General features: G+C 44.9%; 1 protein-coding gene and 1 long non-coding RNA gene across 4 annotated transcripts in view; one reads left to right on the top strand and one right to left on the bottom strand.

Moving 5' to 3' along the window:
• The window catches only part of Btbd9 (BTB domain containing 9), a 364,895-nt gene that overhangs the window by 176,386 nt on the left and 170,026 nt on the right, over positions 1 to 18,483 (bottom strand). The gene's annotated exons all lie outside the window — the stretch shown is intronic.
• LOC116074307 overlaps positions 9,583 to 18,483 on the top strand; it is a 26,300-nt gene continuing 17,399 nt past the window's right edge. Inside the window, exons 1-2 of the long non-coding RNA XR_004112169.1 lie at positions 9,583 to 9,669; positions 15,291 to 15,365. This is a non-coding gene — a long non-coding RNA (uncharacterized LOC116074307). The remainder of the gene's footprint in view (positions 9,670 to 15,290; positions 15,366 to 18,483) is intronic.

The following is an 18,483-nucleotide window of genomic DNA, read 5'->3' as shown; positions in this document are numbered from 1 at the left end:
CTGTAGACCAGACTAGCCTCGAACTCAGAAATCCACCTGCCTCTGCCTCCCAAGTGCTGGGATTAAAGTCTCATTTCTACTGTCCTTTAATCACCTCCTGTCTACTGTAAGAACCTCCCTACCGCCCGACTCTGCAGTGTACTACACATGCTGCCAAGCCATCTCTGCAGTTCAAGCCTCCGATAGGAGGAGCATCATCACTGCACAAGGGGAAGAGATCCACCTTGACAACGCGGCAAGAGTTAGAAACCTGCATCATCCTCCACACTGCCTCATCCACTGTCTGGGCTCCAGGTGAGCATGACTAGAAATCATCCCCCAAGACGTTAGTTAAGAACACAGGCTTTGGGGCTGTTTAAGTACAGGGTAAATAGGATGAGATCACAGAAATGCTCTAGATGGACAGAGAACAGACTTATAGAAGAGATTAAAGTGTAAATATTGAGTGTGAGCAGTGTGAGCAATCCACACAAGGGGCTGGAGTCTGCCACTGCCCAAGTACAGAGTGAGGCTGAGCACAGATCAACATAGAGTGCATAGATCATGAAGTCCCATGGCTCAGTTCAAGCTCCAACACTGTTCTAGGGTTTCATGGTGAAATCAAAAGTGACTTATGGAATATAAGTAGCTTACTATATGGCATACAGGAAGTGTTAAATACATTAACTTTATATAATCTCTTCAAGAGAATTCCAAGGAAGATCTGCTTTGTAAATTGACTCTAGTATCTAGGAAATTGTAATGAGAATTTTTGTAGTTAGTGGTGCTGTGTGTGTGTGTGTGTGTGTGTGTGTGTGTGTGTGTGTGAGATATTTCTTGTGATTGTGGTTGTTTTGAGCCAGGATCTCTTATAACTCAGGCTGGTCTTGAAATTGCTATTTAATCAAGGATGACCCTGAACTTATAATTTCCATTCCTCCTATCTGAGTGCCAGGACTAGGACAATGTTCTTTCTAGTGGGTAATATACTCAATAAACAAAAAGAAGTTGAATTTCTATGAATAAGCAATAAGCGATATGAGAAATAAGCTAAGGAAATCAATTCCACTTACAACAGCAGAAAGAACAGTGGTCTGAGGATGCAGTTTAGTGGTGAAGCACATGCTTGGTATGTGCGAGCCTCCGAGTTCCATCACCAACACAATAGACAATGAAGAACATTTAGGAAAAATTCCTCAAAAGTCTGAGACATGACAGCAATAGATATCAATAAGGGGGCTAGGGGAAACTTTTCCACCAGTGGGGGAAGGACACTGACCACACAGAAGAACGGATGCATTCTGACTCCTGCTTCACACATCTGCAAACATTAACTCAAAATGGACGAGACATTAGGGATAAGATCTAAACTCTCGCAAGAAAACGTGTCTACCTTTATGAGCTTGGCTTAGGCAAGAGTTCCTCAGATATGAAAAGGGGATGAACTAGGCTTCATCAAAACGAGAAAGCTTGGGCATGCATGGATACTACAAGAAAGGAAGGCAGCAGTGAAGCGGACGTTTAGCACACACGAGCCCCCCACCAAACAGGCAGGCAGGCAGGCACGCACGCACGCACGCACGCACGCACGCACGCACGCACGCACGCACGCACGCACGTACGCACGCACGCACACACGCACGCACGCGCCAAAGCAAGTGTGTTGGGAGCCTATTAAAAAGACACTCTGCACAATGTAAGAACAATCTTTCTAAATGACAGAGACAAGGATGTAGAACCCATACTATATAGAGGTTTAAAACCCAATGACTAAAAGGAAATAATAATAATAAAAACCAGCATAATCATATGCTGGCAAGTAGACAAAAATTACTCCATTTAAAAATAAACAAAGGAGCTGAGTAAGACATTTTCCCAGAGATGATCAGCATGAAAAGGTGCCCCACAGCACTACCCTTCAGGAGGAACCAATCAAGGCCACGGGGTGCCCATGAGGACGAGGACAACCAACAACGGTGTGTTACAGTGGGCAGGTCAAGTCAGAACCACCCACATGGCTGCTGAGGCTCTCCTATGAAAAACATTCTAGAAGTTCCCGGGAAAGCTCAGCATGACCTGCTACAGCCACGCCCATGACAGCAACCCAGAAAGCTCTGCACATGCATCTACACAGAAACTGGACATGGGTGCTTCATGCAGCTATTTCAGAAAAGCTCAAAGATTTGACTCCAAGAACCCCCTAACCTGCTAACAGGTCTCTTTCTGCAACTGCACTCATCCTGTGGAATACTGTCACCTCATCTGGGAGAATGAAGTGCTGACACTCATCACAACACAGCGGAAGCTTGAGAACATTTCAAAAAGTAAAAGAAGAAAATATCTTTAGCCCGGTGGTGGCGGCGCATGCCTTTAATCTGAGCACTTGGGAGGCAGAGGCAGGCAGATTTGAGGCCAGCCTGGTCTACAGAGTGAGTTCCAAGATAGCCAAGGCTACACAGAGAAACCTTGTCTCAAAAAAACAAAAAACAAAAAACCGAAAAAAAAAAACAACAAAAAACAAAAAAGAAAGAAAGAAAATATCTTTGATGTGTGAAGCATTATCTCATTTTTAAAAAGTATATCTAGAAAATTAGTAACAAAGCCATTCACTTAGAGCACTGACCTAGCCCACTAGCCCCCTCAGCCCCTCGTCTTTAATGTCTTAGTTCACCGGTACACCAAAGTACATAAAGCACACAGGTAAAGGATCAGAACGGAGATGAGGTCTCACCCTGCACAGTCTGAAATAAAGGTGCATTCACTGCTGACAGCTGAGCTAGGACAATACAGTCTGGCTGTAAAGACAGCCAGCCTTAGCGCAAGTGAAGGAAAAAGCATCCCAGTCTACCAAATACACAGCCTGTCGGCCTGGCATGCATTGAGATCTCATTCTGCCAAAGCGCAAATTCAAAATAAATATCAGGAATCTAGAGAGAGGGAAGTTCAAACAAGCAAAATCATTTCAGTTGTTAATGCAGATGAGAGAAAATAAACAGATGTGTTTTGTTCTGGGCTTGTTATTATCAAATTGGCACAGGCTGGCAAGGCAGGGGTAAGGAGAGGAGTGCTAGGCGGGGGTGGAATGATGGGGGTTCGGCTCACTCCTCTATTTCAGGGACATTCAGAAATTACTTCATGGATAGAGGTCGTGCCTTCTAGTGTTTGTCAATTCATGCTGCAAGAATAAGGCTGGAAACTCAGCTGAGACTGCTCGGTCCCTCAGTGCTTCCTGCCCAGGGTACAAAGGAACCCTCGGCTCTTCCACACCCTTGAAAGAGTCAGTCACAGCATACATGTTTCCAAAACATGCAAAAGCTGCCTTCTGCTCCTAACTCAGTTCTAGGACGTCCCGTGGGTGCTGGCTTCTGTCCAGAGTGTGCTGAGGAAGGACCGCTGGGGCCTGCACGGCTCACCTGGGCAGGGCTGAGGCTGCATGCATCTCTCTCACTTTCAACCTTCTACAGAAAACAGAAGCCCTGTAACTGAAGATAATTTGGAAATTGGCATGAGACTTTAAAAAGATAAATCCAATTGGACAATTATTGTAAGGTTCCTGCCAACTTTTGGTTTCTTGCCACAGAGAGTAATGATTCCTGCCAGTCACTAGGAAAAGAGTAGCTTCTAGAAAAGCTAAGTTGTGATGACCTAAAAAAACAAAACCCACTGGTAACCCTGCATCAGCACATAGTGACTGTAGGAAGCTGTGGCTCTGCAAATCAGATTCAAATCCAGAAACTTAATTTCTGCTGCTGCAAAGGAGTTCCAGACTGGGACCAGAGCTCAGTGGTAGAATGTTGCCCAGTGTGTGTGAGGCCCTAAGTTCATCTCTCAGCAGTAATAAACAAGCAAGCAAAGAAACCAACAAACCAATGTGAAGTTCCTGGCAAAGAATAATATCATACGGGCTTTGTAGTGCAGGCCATGGGTAGATACCACGTGCTTCAAGGGCAATTGCAAAGACCTCAAGCTATTATGTCCAGGTTTCTTCTGTAATGGTGAAAAGCAAAATATACTTGTAAACAAACCCAAGCCAATACAGCCAGAAAGCAGCCAGAACCCCCACTGTGTTTGCAAAAGCCATTAAGGAGCTAAACAAACTGGGTGTGGTGGCACTCACCTCTAACCCCAGGAAAATGGAAGCAGAGGCCAAGAAAGGAGAGCACAGTTCAGCACCTAGGACAGTTCCCCCAAATGCCGAAAGCACCAAAACAAGCTTTAAGAAGGTGGGGGTTTGGGAACCAACAGAAGCCAGTAGACTGCCTCTGTAAGAGGATCATTTCTGATTGTTTGAAACAGTTTCTCTGTGTAGCCCTGGCTGTCCTGGACATCACTCTGTAGATTCAACAGCCTCTACCATGGGTGTTAGGATTAAAGGCATGCACCACCCCTGTCCCGCCTTAAGAGGATCTTAAGAGTTATGTGCTAGAAAGCTACTCACAACAAGTAGTAGCATTCACAACATTCTTTCCAAAAAACCCTTAGCCAAGCAAGCAGGTCCACAGGTGCCTGTGAAGGGCGGGGGTGTGGGGGGGCAACCTAGCACCTCGTCTCAAACAGCCAGACTCCATGTTCTCAGTTAACCATGAAGAGCGGCACCCAAGTTTTAAGTGCTGTTGAGAGCTGGCTTAAAAAAAAAAAATCTCTGAATTGTAAATTGTACCATCACCAAGTTTCAGCAAGACGTACAGCCATGACACACAGAACACACAGCACCATCCTCTTGTGTTTCCTGTCAGGCAGACACTCGGGCAGAGATCCTAACTAGCGGATTGTGTTTTCACCATGGTGGGGAAGTGGCACTCCCAGTCCCAGAGTTCAAGGCAGCGAGAGGACTGAGCCATCACTCTCATCCCCTCACATGGGCTGCTCAATGTCAAGTGAGGGCGCACTCTAAGGAAGTGCTGTGTGCACCACGGCATCCAGAATCAGTTTCTGCCTTGTCAATACCTCATAGGACTGACAGTTTCCCACCTCATCAGTGACCCATCCCCAGGAGTCACACCATTAATAAGAGGCAGAGTTAGGTCCAAAATGGAAGTTTTCAATGAACGTGCATTCCTCTTCTGACCAATTTTGTTAATGAACACTTCCACAGAAACAAATGGGAGAGAGCTGACTAAAGGGAAGTGTTGGGGTGATGCCTACCTCAGTGGGTAAGAAAACACTTGTGGTCCACGCACAGTGACCTGAAACGCTAGCCCGGGAGGGAAGACTGGAGACAGGCAGATCTCAGGAGATTCCTGCCCAGCCAACTCAGCTGAAAATACAAGGTTCCAGTTCCCTCAGAGACCCTGTCTCAATACAGTAAGGCAGACAGCCATAGCAGAAGACACGGCACAGCATCTTCTGGTGTCCACAGTGTGACATCATCTTCTGGTGTCCACAGTGTGACATCATCTTCTGGCGTCCACAGTGTGCACAGTGCGCATAGGTACTTGTGTGGACACATCACACACACACTTTACATGCATATGCTGCAGGGGCACGGGTGGTCCAGTCCTCATTGACACTGGCAATGTCCTTACTCTCTTCAGTAAGGAGTGCTGTAGTGAGCATTTCACAGAAGATTTTATTTTCCATCAAATCTGGGATACTATCTGATAACCACACTTTCAACTGTTTGAACTTTTATTTTCCTTTTGAATCAACCTGCAATACATCTGCTCATCACATAATAAAGAGAAATTACCAGGGATTAAACAATGAGTGACTTTGGGTAAGCTCCAACATTTGTTCCCAATCTAATTCAACGGCCGCTTTCAGAATGAGCCCAGGGGGCCATTGCTGGAGCAACAGACGAGGATCTTTTGTTGCATGTTCATTTTGAATTCTGGTTCACTGAAATTTTATATCTAAGACCAAGGATTCTGAGATCTGTTTATGGTTTTTGATGAGTGTTCATAATAAGCACGTGGTGGGGCAAGGGGCAGATCAGCCAGCTCCTCCCGGGTGCAGCCTGCAGCAGCCCCTTGCAGATTCTGGCTAGGGTTTTAAAAAATACTTATATGTACCTGAAGTTATTTTCCCAGCAGGCTAGGTTTGCTTCTGTTAGATCCAAGAAAAAAAGGAAGGTAGGTTGGGTAAGTAAAGGTTAAATGCAAAGAAACACACAGGGCCAATCAGTTAAGGGACTGTTTTCAGAAGAAAGCAAAAGTGGTTCATTTCCACAGTGCTTTCCTATGCTGGCGTCCACAAAGAAAATCAATAGGAGATCTCGAAAGAACTATGCAAATAATTATAAAAGTGGACTCAGTCAGCAGGCACATGCTGCATGCTCACCTAGCCTGATTGACTTAAGAACCTCTCTATTCAGGCACCCAAATGATGGAGAATCAGATGTACGATCAAAAGAAAAGAAAGCTGGTCCCTATTTCTTCTCTGGAGATGATTTGATTATTTTTTTCTCCCAGGGATGGAGTAAAAGAAAAGAAGAACAAATCACAAGTGTATACAACCTAAAAACAAGTGTGCAAGGGTAACTTAAAGTCACAGCCTCTTAGGATGAGTCTGGTGGCCCCAGCCAACACACTGCAAGCAGCTTCTGTTACTGCCACTTGCCCCTTGGGGACCTCCTCTACCAAGGCAGCCTGTGCCATCTTGTGCTGAGTTGGAAGACAGTCTGAGTGGCACTGCAATGACCTACATTTTCCTTTCCAAACATGTTTTTACATTCTGTTGTTTCCTTTCCCTGAAGCACTGCAGTGTGGCTAGGGCAATGGACACACTGGAATCCGTTCTCCTCTCACCTAGGTTGCAATATTTCCAATCCAACACTGCATCAAGAGAGACAGTTGTAGGGGCCATTATGTTTGCATATTGGCCTAATAAATTCCTGAAAACCCATCCAAAACACAAGCTATAAATACTCCAGAGAAAACATTTGCTATGTGGAATAGACAGAGAAAAGAGAGATGCTCACTAAGAGCAGGCAACACATTTTATTACTCCCTACGTCCTGCAGTCAAACAGGCCTCTAACAAGCAAGGCTGAAGGCAGCGTTTGCAGTGTTGTCCCCAGGTGCTCTCTGCATGCACAGGGTGTCATTCCCAGGTGCTCTCAGTACGAGCAGACCCTACACAGTGGTAAGGGGGAGTTCTGTAAGGCTGCCGTGCTTCAGGCCTCACTGCAAACATCAGTGCTGTGGAACAACAGAAACTAAGCAACCATCCATTCACTGTCTGAGTTACTGTACTCCTTAGCATCATCCTTCATCTGCCACAGCACAGCATCATCCCAGAGACATTCTGCAAGGCTCCAAAAGCAATGTGACCTGGTCTGAGGTGGGACACAGTGCACAAGACAGGGCAGCAGACAGCACCTGTTTGGAAACTCGTACTTCTAACACACGCTCATAAGCTCACATTTATACTTCTGGTTGAGAATCTCACTCATAGGCTACCTTTCAAACAGGGGCTCTCAACCCATGGGCTGTGACCCTATGTGGGGATGGCATGTTAGATATTTATGTCACAATTCACAACAGTAGCAAAATTACAGTTACGAAGTAGCAATGAAGTAATCTTATGGTTGGGGAGTCACCACATCATGAGGAACTGTATTAAAGGGTCACAGAATTAGGAAGCCTGGGAACCTGCCCTAGAACGTCTAACTTTATGGGTAGCTGCATATATATGTGATTCCCTGAAAAGAAAACTAGAAGCAAGATATCACTCAAATGAACTCATCCAAGCCACTCCCCACAGCTTATCTGCTTCTGTGATCATGTTTTAAAGCTAAGCTATTATATTTCTGAGCTATAGCACATCAGTGCATTATTTACTCTAAGAAAGTAATGACTTAAATTTCATCTTGAATGGTATACAGCTGATATAATGTGAAACAAAGATGCTGGAAAAGAATCTCAAACAATGAACATTTTTTCATTTATGAAACAGTAATTAAGGCACATAACATTCTTTAAACATTCTGGTAAAAATATGAAGATGTTGCCTGGCCACACGTCTCCTATGAATGAGAAACCTTGGTGGGGCTATCAGGGAGAACGCTACCGAATCAGTACCTGCAGGCATGCCGGCGGCATCCCACCTCACACACTCCTTAGTGAGGAGCGGGGCTCCACTGTTGACCTCCGCCAGACCTTGTTCTCCTGAGCTCCAACCTCACATTGTCAATACTGGGTAAGAAGTTCTAAGAAGGGGTGGTTCTAACCTCCTAATGCTGTGACCTTTAACACAGTTCCTTGTGTTATGGTGGCCCCCATGCTATTTCATAACTGTAATTTTGCTAGTTATTAATTATAATATAAATATCTATCTTTAGATGAACTTAAGAGACCCCGGTGAAAGGGTTGTTCGATCTCCAAACGATCTCGGCCCACAGGTTAAGAACTGCTGTTCTAGCTTGTTCAGAAATTCCAGTTGGCCCAGACTGAGAGAAAACATGCCTAAGACATGGAGTAAGGGCAGACTTGAGCAAATGCAAAGGCTTCTGTCCCCACAAAACTAACGGATGTGTCTAGCCCCCCACTCTGAAAGAGAAGGTAAGTAAAGAGGAAAAGCCACACTCCTCCACACCAAGGATCACCCAGTCTGAGGAGACCAGGTCTCAACAACCAAGCAAGGACAGTTGGGAGAGCAAATGTGAACTGTGTTCTCTATAGGCTACAAATACAATAGCCTAGTACCTGCATGTTGATAGACGGCTGATGGAGCCTGGAGAGAACAGGTACAGAAAGACTCAGATGGAAAGAGACGTGCACTGTCTTCCAGAATCTCCAACCAGGAACGAACTTCTTAGCAAGTGCTGTTTGGGTAGCTAGGCAACCACAGAATTCATCTATGCTTCAAACTACACATGAGGGTAAATTCTAAATGAATTAGAGATTATGATGTAAGAAAATTTTAAATTAATATATAGAGTAAATTTTTTTTATACTAGGAAGATAGAAAAATAATCTAAAATTGATTCAAAGTCCCAAAGCAAAGAACAGAACAACAGAAACAAATGTAGTTGATGTAACTAGATAAAAAACAAAGCTGGCGTGGGGGGAAAGTCTTTAATCACAGAACCCAGGGGTGGATCTGTGAGCCGGGGCCAGCCAGATCTTACACAGGGAGTACCAGGTCAGTACGGCCACACAGTCTAATCCTGTCTAAGCAGAAGAGCCTTCTACATAGCACACAATAACAGAAGCTCCCAAACTGAATAAGGAAAAATACAAACAGCAAACAGAGAAACATATCTCTAACTTCTTTTTTTCTTCTCCTCCTTCTTCCTCTTCTTCATTTTCATTTTGTCTTGTTTAACACAGAACCCTATTGTATAGCCTAGCCTTGAACTCACTATATAGATCAGACTGGCCCTGAACTTGAAGTCCTTCTAGCTAATGCTGTGCTACATGCCAGGCTTAGCACAGCCTCAGCTGGGCTGCTTTAGAATTGAATTAAGAAAAAGCTTTTTGGCAGTCGTTGGGACTGACTCTATGCGTACTGAGCAGGTGCTGTACCACTGAGCTACATCTCCAACCACATCTACAACTTTTAAGAAACGAAGTTAGCATTTCTAGTCTATGAGGACTTCCTGAATACAAAGGACTAAAGCCTGTGTAGAAGCTGAAGAGGAAACCAGGGAGGGGGCTGGGTAGTCAGCTCTGAGACAAAGGATTTGCCTTGCAAGCATGAACACCTGGGTTCCATCCCAGAGCCTACATTTAGAAAAGCAGACATAGTGGTGAGTACTTGTATCCCTAGTCCTGGGGAGGTGGGGACCGGCCTGGAACTGCAGGCCAGCATGCCAGCCGGCTTGGCAAGCTCCAGGCAGTGGGGGAGCTTGTCCTGTAAAACAATATGAGGTAAATGACACAGGAGCTTAACACCAGATGCAGTCTACTGGTCTCCATGTGCATGCAGATAGACACGAGACACACACCACTTAGAAAGGAATCCTTGAACATTCCTAAATACAAACGCTCAACCTCGTTCCTCATCAGAGACCAGAGCTTTCCCCACAGCTGCTTCTCTCAGAGCCTGAAAAGAGGGTTCTGTCGATGAGGCCGTGGGGAATAGCCCTCCTATACCTCACAAGAACCAAGCCCAGGGTCTGAGTGAGGAGCACGGGGTGGGGGGAGCTAGCCATCATCTGGCTATTTTAAAACTTCCAGTCTTACCCTGGAACTGCCTTCTAGGGTCAGGAGTGCAGGTTCACCTCCCAGGAGACTTCCACTCAGCCTATAAGATGGTGCCCACTGTTACATATGTACACACTGTCGTACTGTAAGTTGTCTCTTCCCCCCCCCCAACACACACACTGCCATACTGTAAGTTGTCTCTCCCCGACACACACACACTGTCGTACTGTAAGTTGTCTCTCCCCGACACACACACACTGTCGTACTGTAAGTTGTCCTTCCCTCTCTACCTGCCTTGGGCATGCACTGCATGCTGCCTCTGTGTCCATTTGCTGACTCCCTCCCTCCCTCCCCATCCTTTCCCTTCTCTCTGTCCTAGTTACACAGCTGGGACAAAGGTCCCGGTGAGGCACAATGTGCACATGGGTAGCATGGTGTACTGGCTGGTTTTGTGTATTAACTTGACACAGGCTGGAGTTATCACAGAGAAGGGAGCTTCAGTTGGGAAAGTGCCTCCATGAGACCCAGCTGTGGGGCATTTTCTCAATTAGTGATCCAAGGGGGCAGAGCCCCTTGTGGGTAGTGCCATCCCTGGGCTGGAAGTCTTGGGTTCTATAAGAGAGCAAGCTGAGCAAGCCAGGGGAAGCAAGCCAGTAAGGAACATCACTCCATGGCCTCTGCATCAGCTCCTGCCTCCTGACCTGCTTGAGTTCCAGTCCTGACTTCCTTTGTGATAACAGCAGTGTGGAAGTGTAAGCTGAATAAACCCTTTCCTCCCCAACTTGCTCCTTGGTCATGATGTTTGTGCAGGAATAGAAACCTTGAGTGAGACATATGGGTAGGAGGGGACACTGCACAGCAAGTGCTCATGGGAGCCAGTGGAAGGAAGGTCATGGAGATGTGATAAAGGTAAAGTCTCCTATTTTTCAAGAGCACCTGGTGGTTTATATAGATTTAAAGGAAATCTCCCACCTGGTGGTTTAGATAGATTTAAAGGAAATCTCCCAGCTGTTAAGAGCTGGCATCCAAATCAGATTTCTGGAAAAGCAAAAATGGCGTTGTTCAGATCTCTACTTTGTAAAGCTTGTTTTAAGCTTCTTCTCAGGGTACTAAGTTTTAAATCGATACATCACATGGGCTACTGTCTTGACACCAAGTTTGAAATTCCAGAGATGAGAAATGGAAATAACTTTCTGAAAATGTGCTGTGACTGATAATCTGATATTTTAGCTTTATGTGTCATTTCTGAGTGTAAGCATTCTTACACTGTATTCTCTTTCTTCTTCTATCACTTAATTTATCACACTCCACACTTTCATATTATCCATTGCTTTTAAATATTTTAAATGTATTTTTTAAGTTATAAACAAATAGGCCTTATCATGGCATTTCACACACACACGGTTTGACATTGTTCTACTTTCTACCCAGTCCCCTGCCTGTCTAGCTGGTTCCCCTCAGGCCTCTCCATCACACGCCATCCTAAAGGACTGCAGACTACCCTATGCTGGGGCTTGAGAGTCTGTTTCATTTTTAAACAACATTTTGATAGTGGGTTCGTTAAGCCACTGACCCATACCTAACTTTCAGCAATTTTCCCATCTGTGAAATGGAGAGCATAGAACATACATGCCTGCTGCAACTGTCCTGCAGTCTGAGTGACCCGGGCGGGGTGCACGCAGCTCCTACCAGAATACTCTACCACAAGTGAGTGGTCTGTTGCTAGCATGCTACAGGCACGATTGGCATCTGCACTCTTCAGGGCACCCACAAACATTTCATGAAATTTGGATGCTCTGTTGATTATAGGTATGGGCTGTCTATCACTGAGAAAGATAATTGATCAAAATTTCCTGTTTGCAGGAACACAGCCACTGCTGCTTGGAGCCTGTCAAGGTGCTTATTTAACATGGATTGTTTGATGGCAAGCTTAATACCCTCCCCTGCTGTCTGCAACAGGAAGACATCCATAATTACTGGGGTCATCCCGCAGCTATTCTATAGTTTTTACAGCTCTCTTTTGTTCACCGCATCTCAAAAATAACAGCTGACAGAGGCCCTACCAATAAATTTTACTAATTCTTTGAATAATGGAGGATACTAGTCATAGGGCCCTGCTGATGGGAATCCATCATCTTCCACTAAGCATATACTATTTAAAAAAGAAAGAAAGAAAAGAAAAAGAAACACCCATGTCCTCCCTCTGGCCATTGACCTTTCTCTTTTCATTCCTTCACATCCATCCCCACTCTCCTCCTTCCAGTGTTTTCTGCAGCTGCCACTGACTCCTCCCACACCCCATCCACCCTTCTAGACCTGCTGCATACTGCTCACACCTGCACACTGCTCACACCTGCACACTGCTCACACCTGCACACTGCTCACACCTGCACACTGCTCACACCTGCACACTGCTCACACCTGCACACTGCTCACACCTGCTTACTGCTGTGCCTTACTCATCTTACTGCCCCCTTCTTTTCACATCCTCTTCTTCCTTTTCCTTAACTCTTCCTCGGGATCTTTCTTTTTAATATGGGGTTCTCTTCCTTAGTCTGTTCCTTAAACTCAAGTACTGTCTGGGCATCCTGGCTTGTGTCTATCTGACCGAAGGGTCAGTTTGTCCTGATTTTATCTTCTTTGCAGAGATTGTAATGCCTACAGGGTGTGGCTTCACAACTTTATCTCTGTGCCCCATCACAGACACAGTGACAACAGCTAAGGAAATAAGCACAGGAAGATGGAGTGTTGCTCACTTTTCATTTAGCTGACTTTTACAACATGAAGCAGCATTTGATAACTGATCATCCCAGTTTGTTTGCTCCATGGATAAAGGTTAAAACCAAATAATCAGGAAGCTGGGGAGGTAGCTCAGTGAGCAGTGCTTGGCTCACAAGCACATGAGCCTTGGTTCAATCCCTAGAGCCCATGTGAATATCAGACATGGCGGCCTGTGCTCAGAGGGTTGGAGACAACAGGATCCCTAGAGCTCACTTACCAACTAGCTCGGTGACATGGTTAGCCCTAGGCCAATGGACACTGCTTCAGAGGAAAGGGACCTTGTTCCTGAGGATGACACCTAGGGTGTTCTCTGGCCACCACACCCATGTGCACAAACAAGAGAGAAGGGGTGGGGGTGGGGAGAGGGATGGAGAGAGCACGCACAAACCTTTAAGTCATCTGTTACCAGCTTTCACCAGGGAAGGCAGGCAGCTGAGCACTGCACCCGGGCACTCTTGCCTCCTATAATTGAAGAATGTTTTTTTCTATTATCATTTATGTCTTTGCTTATGGCCCATAAAGAGTCAGATTTAACTGCATTGGAAATTTAAGGGGAAAATATAAAGGATCTTGATGAAACAAAAGTGTTGGTATGAGATGAGCCTTCCAAGGGAAATAAATTACCCAGAATCACTCTTTCTGACTCTAAGTATAGGCAGAAATATGTGGAGGGGTGCGCAGCTACCATGTAAATGTGTGGAGACTCAGATGTAGAAATGGGCCTAATTGTATATGAGGCCATCCATTTACAAGTCAGACAGTCCGGAATCATCTTCTCAAATGTATTCTGGTCCATTTCTCCTCTCTTCTCCCACTGTCACCTGGCTCTCTCCCTCCCACCAAGCAAAGAGGATGAAGGGGCCAGCATGGGCATGGTGAGACACAGAGGAGTGCACAGATGAGTGAGACCACCCAAGCTCCCGGCTGCTCCAGAGGGATCCCAGAACATCCTCTAATGAGGAATGACTGCCCTCCTTCCAGGAGGACCTCCCAGTCTCTTCTGCATCATGGCTTCCTAAAGGAGGTTGCTTTGTTCTGTATGATACAGGGCTTGACACAGTGTGAGAGGCAGCGCTCTCGCCTCTGCTCCTGATAATTGCACAAGCCACTACAACTAGCCTAAAGAGATTTTTCAAGCTACTTCTCCATTCATCCTTATATGTATTTCTGTGCTTCATACAACAAAACAGTGAGTTCTCGGCTGCAGCTGGGGAGCAGCTCACGGAGGGGCTGCTTAGCACAGGAGAGGCCTGGAGTCTACGCCAGAGCTAAAGAAAACAGGGAGGAGAATGCTCTTCTAGCCTGTCAACAAGATCACTGCTTTCCCAGTGCCACCCTGAGTGAGGATGCATGGTCCAGAACATATGGGAGTAATAAACGCTCTTCAGTCAGAAGGGCTACAGATCACTAGACCTATTTCCATGAGATATCTGTGTATGCGTCTGTCTTTGTTTAGGAGGATTAGCAACACGCCCCTTAATGTGGTGTCCAAAAAGCTCCTCAGGTATGACCCTCTTTACTACCATCTACAGAGTGCATGGTCATACACAGACACACACACACACACACACACACACAAGTCAAGCAAAGGGTAACAATACACTGTATAGTTTAAACAGATAGATTATATGGTATTTGAATTATATCTAAACGAAGCTGCTATAAAGATCTTGGAAATGCTTACACACCCTACTGATGAGATCTTGTCAGTGACTAGAAGGCTCTGAGGGCTGGGGCTGGCTCAAGAGCAGAGCACCCACACAGCCTATGCAGAGGCCTGGCCCACACCAGCACGGACACGTCATCAGAGTACGACCTAAGTTCAGATAGATTAAAATTACTCATTTTGAAAGACTTAAAAATAGTGGTTTAAAATATTTGAACATTTCCATGATTCTCAGAGCAATCTTCTTTTCAACAAACTAAATGCCAAACAATGGAAGGATATGAATCAATTATATTAGACCTGAGATATTTACAGCAGACTTATCCCAAGTAACCTATACATCTATAAATTCTGGAAAACCATTGACAATATCTCATTTCCCTGAAAAAAAATCCTTTTAAGCTTTAAATTTTGTCTTTAAGAAGACGACCAACTATCTGTAAGACTTCCACTAAAACAGACTCAATTCTGTGCCACGACCATGGTGACTGACATCCAGGGCTCACACAGCTCTCTCTCTCGAGGGCATTTGTCTTTGATGCTCTCTAAGCAGCAGCATGCATACAAGAGGTAAGAGAGAATGAAGCAGATGGAACCATTTGTGCTGGCCAGTGACAGCGCCACCCACAGGTTATGAACTCACAGCGATGTGCTGGGACAGGCTCCACATGGTGGAGCTGTTGGAAAAGCTGTAGGAAGTAGTCACAGTAGGAAGTAGCGTTGGGGGTTTACGGTGCTATCTGACTCCCTTGTCCACTTTCTGCTTCCTGACTGCAGATCCACATGCTAAGCCTCCTGAGCCTGCTGCCTGCCCCACTTTCCCTGCCGTGCTGAACACAATCCCCTTGAACGGTAAGCCAAATGTTCTTCCTCACTCGAGCTAGTTCTTACCAAGTACCTGATACATGGGCAGCAACTGAGAGCTGCCCTGTGCTGTGACCATCTATGAACAGTTCTCATGTCGCATTTCACCAGAAGGAGGGACTAACCTGCAGCTATGAAAACTAGCCCATTCCCCCACACTCCAAAAGTCACAGGGTAAGACTGGGCAAAATGGTTAAGACTGCTGATGTCTTAATGCAGATCCAGAAACCCTAGAATGGCTAGAAAACACATTTGTTTACATCTGAATACATGCTTATGTGGATTTTTGTCTTTATGCTTTGCACTGCTGGGACTAGGATTCAGGGCCTAGCACTGCTAGACAGAGACTATCTCTGAGCTACATTCCAAGCTGAGTTGTTTAATTTAAAATGCTATTCTTTTTGTTTGTTTGTTTTTTGGTTTTTTTCGAGGGTTTCTCTGTGTAGCCCTGGCTGTCCTGGAACTCACTCTGTAGTCGAGGCTGGCCTCGAACTCAGAAATCCGCCTGCCTCTGCCTCCCAAGTGCTGGGATTAAAGGCGTGCGCCACCACTGCCTGGCTAAAATGTTATTCTTCCTTATGAATAGGTTTATAATGTTTAACCCTCATTTCAGCCCTGAAATCTGAAGCTGTCTACCATCAAGACAGCTGGACACTGCCCTTGTGATCATGGAGTGCCAGGACAGTAGCCATGACCATAACACGTCCTAGGCTGCTCTATAAAGGGAACAACCTATCTCCTGGACAGCTGGACACTGCCCTTGTGTTCACAAAGCACTAGGATACTACGCCATGAACATGCTGTGCATCTGACATGTTTGTTTACCTATAACCAACCAATAGATGGGAAATGATTTGGCTAAATTTTCCGATGAAATCAAACAGTAAGGCATTAGCCAGAGGCTGAAATTCAAACCAAAGTTAAATTGTCAATGGAGTAAGTAATTAAGCTCATTAATGACAAATACAAGGTACATCAATAATGCAAAAGAAATAAGGAAAGGGTGCCTACAAATCTAAAATGCCAAAAGCTTAGCTGAAAATATGAATGTCTGCTGCTGAAAATAATGATCAGCCAGTCCCTGTTTCCACGATGGATCAGGGTTAATGAGCTCAGGATGCAGCACAGGGGACTCGGAATGACTAATTAAGAAATAGTTCTTGTGGTATATAAACACAATGTTGTGCTATGCAGCCCCTAAAAGAGATGGAATCCTTCCATTTGCAGCAGTACAGATGGAACTGGAAGATACCAAGTCAGGCACAGAGACACAAAAGTCACACAGTCTCACTCATTTGGAGAAGATCAATGTTGATCTCAAAGAAACAGACTAGAATATTGCTTATCAGATTCTAGGAAGGGTATAAAGAAGCACAGTCTAAAAAGGCTGGTTGGGCAAAGACAGGCGGGCGTCGGGGCAGGCTGGCGGGCGTCGGGGCGGGCGGGCAGCGGGGCAGGCTGGCGGTGGGGCAGGTGGACTGGAGAGACACATCTCAGGGTTTACAGCACAAAAAGGTAGCTCTCGTCTTGATATAAGCCTAGGCAGGATTTTGAATGTCCTCACACAAAGACACACTTTTGTAGCTGTGGCCATAGTGAGTTCTCATCCTCATCTGATCACTGGCCACTATACTGTTTTGAAATGTTACTGCACCCATAAACAAGCATTGTTAAAGTATGTAGAAATCACAAAATTTTAAATATCATTAAAAAGAAATAACTCCTCAAAGAGCTCAACAAAACACAAGGCATCAAACAGGTTAAAGTGTATAAGGCGAGCAGCTTTCTAAAGCAGAGGGTCCCAAGGAGGCGGCTGTCACCCGAGAGGCACAGTCCCAGCTGCTGTGTAGCGCTTGAGTCTTCCAGTCTAATTCACCCGTCTCTCTTCTCTTCCACAGCACAGCTAGACCACAGCATTGATTTACTCAGCATCCCCTTTCATGGTGATACAAGCAGATACACACACAAAAGTGAAACACTGTACGCTTAGCAAACGGCTAGGAAGTGAACTCTAACCACACCCAGCAGCCCCGTGCGCCTGCCCCTTCTTGCTAACTCTCAATAGATAGGAACTGAATTTTCCTATGCTGTTCTCTTCCTTAAGCAACTTGGCTATTTCATTTTTGATCCTGTATGTTTCTTTGTAAATTTTAGAATTAGCCTACAAGATTCCACTAAAAAATAAACAGTTGTATTAGATAGATTTAGAAAAAGGTCATATTTTCTATGAACCTTATTTAGGATAAGGGACACTGCATATTTCTTTCAAAAATAAGAATACAAACCATCATCCTCAGTAAAATAAATGTGGAATATTCAACCAAAGACCATATATCTCATGTCCTAAGACCTTCTGTGAAAGCTCACCTCCCTCAAGATGACCACTATGAAACCTTTCTCAGACACCAGCCAGGGCCATCCAGTCAGTGCACACAGCACTTCCCACTAAGCCCTTCACTGTTTTATAGTCACTAGGGGACAAGCATATGAGGGCCCGTGTGATCACCGTAAGGACAGTCCTCATGCTGCTTTGGAAATGGGAGAACAAATAGTTAATAATACTTGAAATGTACTAGGTCAGAGGATAAAAAAGTTATTAAGATTCTGTTAAATAATACAATAAAAATGGTAACAGACAAAATGGATTAAAAGACTCTCATTGTAATCTTAAAATTTTAATTCAAGCTCATTGGTCTTAGATGAATAAATTATTATATTTTTATTAAATAGCATATGACAAGGCCCATGCAAGGCACAGCTCTTCCCTACTGACTGCACACCCTTCGACAGCTATTTGACATTTCAGGAGCTTGGTTTTCTTATCTGCAAAGTGTAAAGAATATTGGCTATCTATCTGGGTGTGTGTGTGTACATGTGTGTATACATATACATGCATAATTACATATGTGGGGTGTGTATTATATATGTGTGTATGGCTTTGTTTAGCTTGTTTTGGACATTAGTCCCTATGTTGCTCAAATGGCCTCAAATTCCTATTCTTGAGTAATTAGTGATCAAGCAAATGATCTTTCTGCTTCAGTGTCCACAGCAGCCAGGACTGTGCTGCACACCAAGTGTCCACAGCAGCCAGGACTGTGCTGCACAC

This window comes from Mastomys coucha, unplaced genomic scaffold (genome assembly GCF_008632895.1).
Source record: "Mastomys coucha isolate ucsf_1 unplaced genomic scaffold, UCSF_Mcou_1 pScaffold3, whole genome shotgun sequence".
Lineage (NCBI taxonomy): Eukaryota > Metazoa > Chordata > Mammalia > Rodentia > Muridae > Mastomys > Mastomys coucha.
Note: the sequence above shows the minus strand (reverse complement) of the source record. Positions and strands in the feature narration are given on the sequence as shown.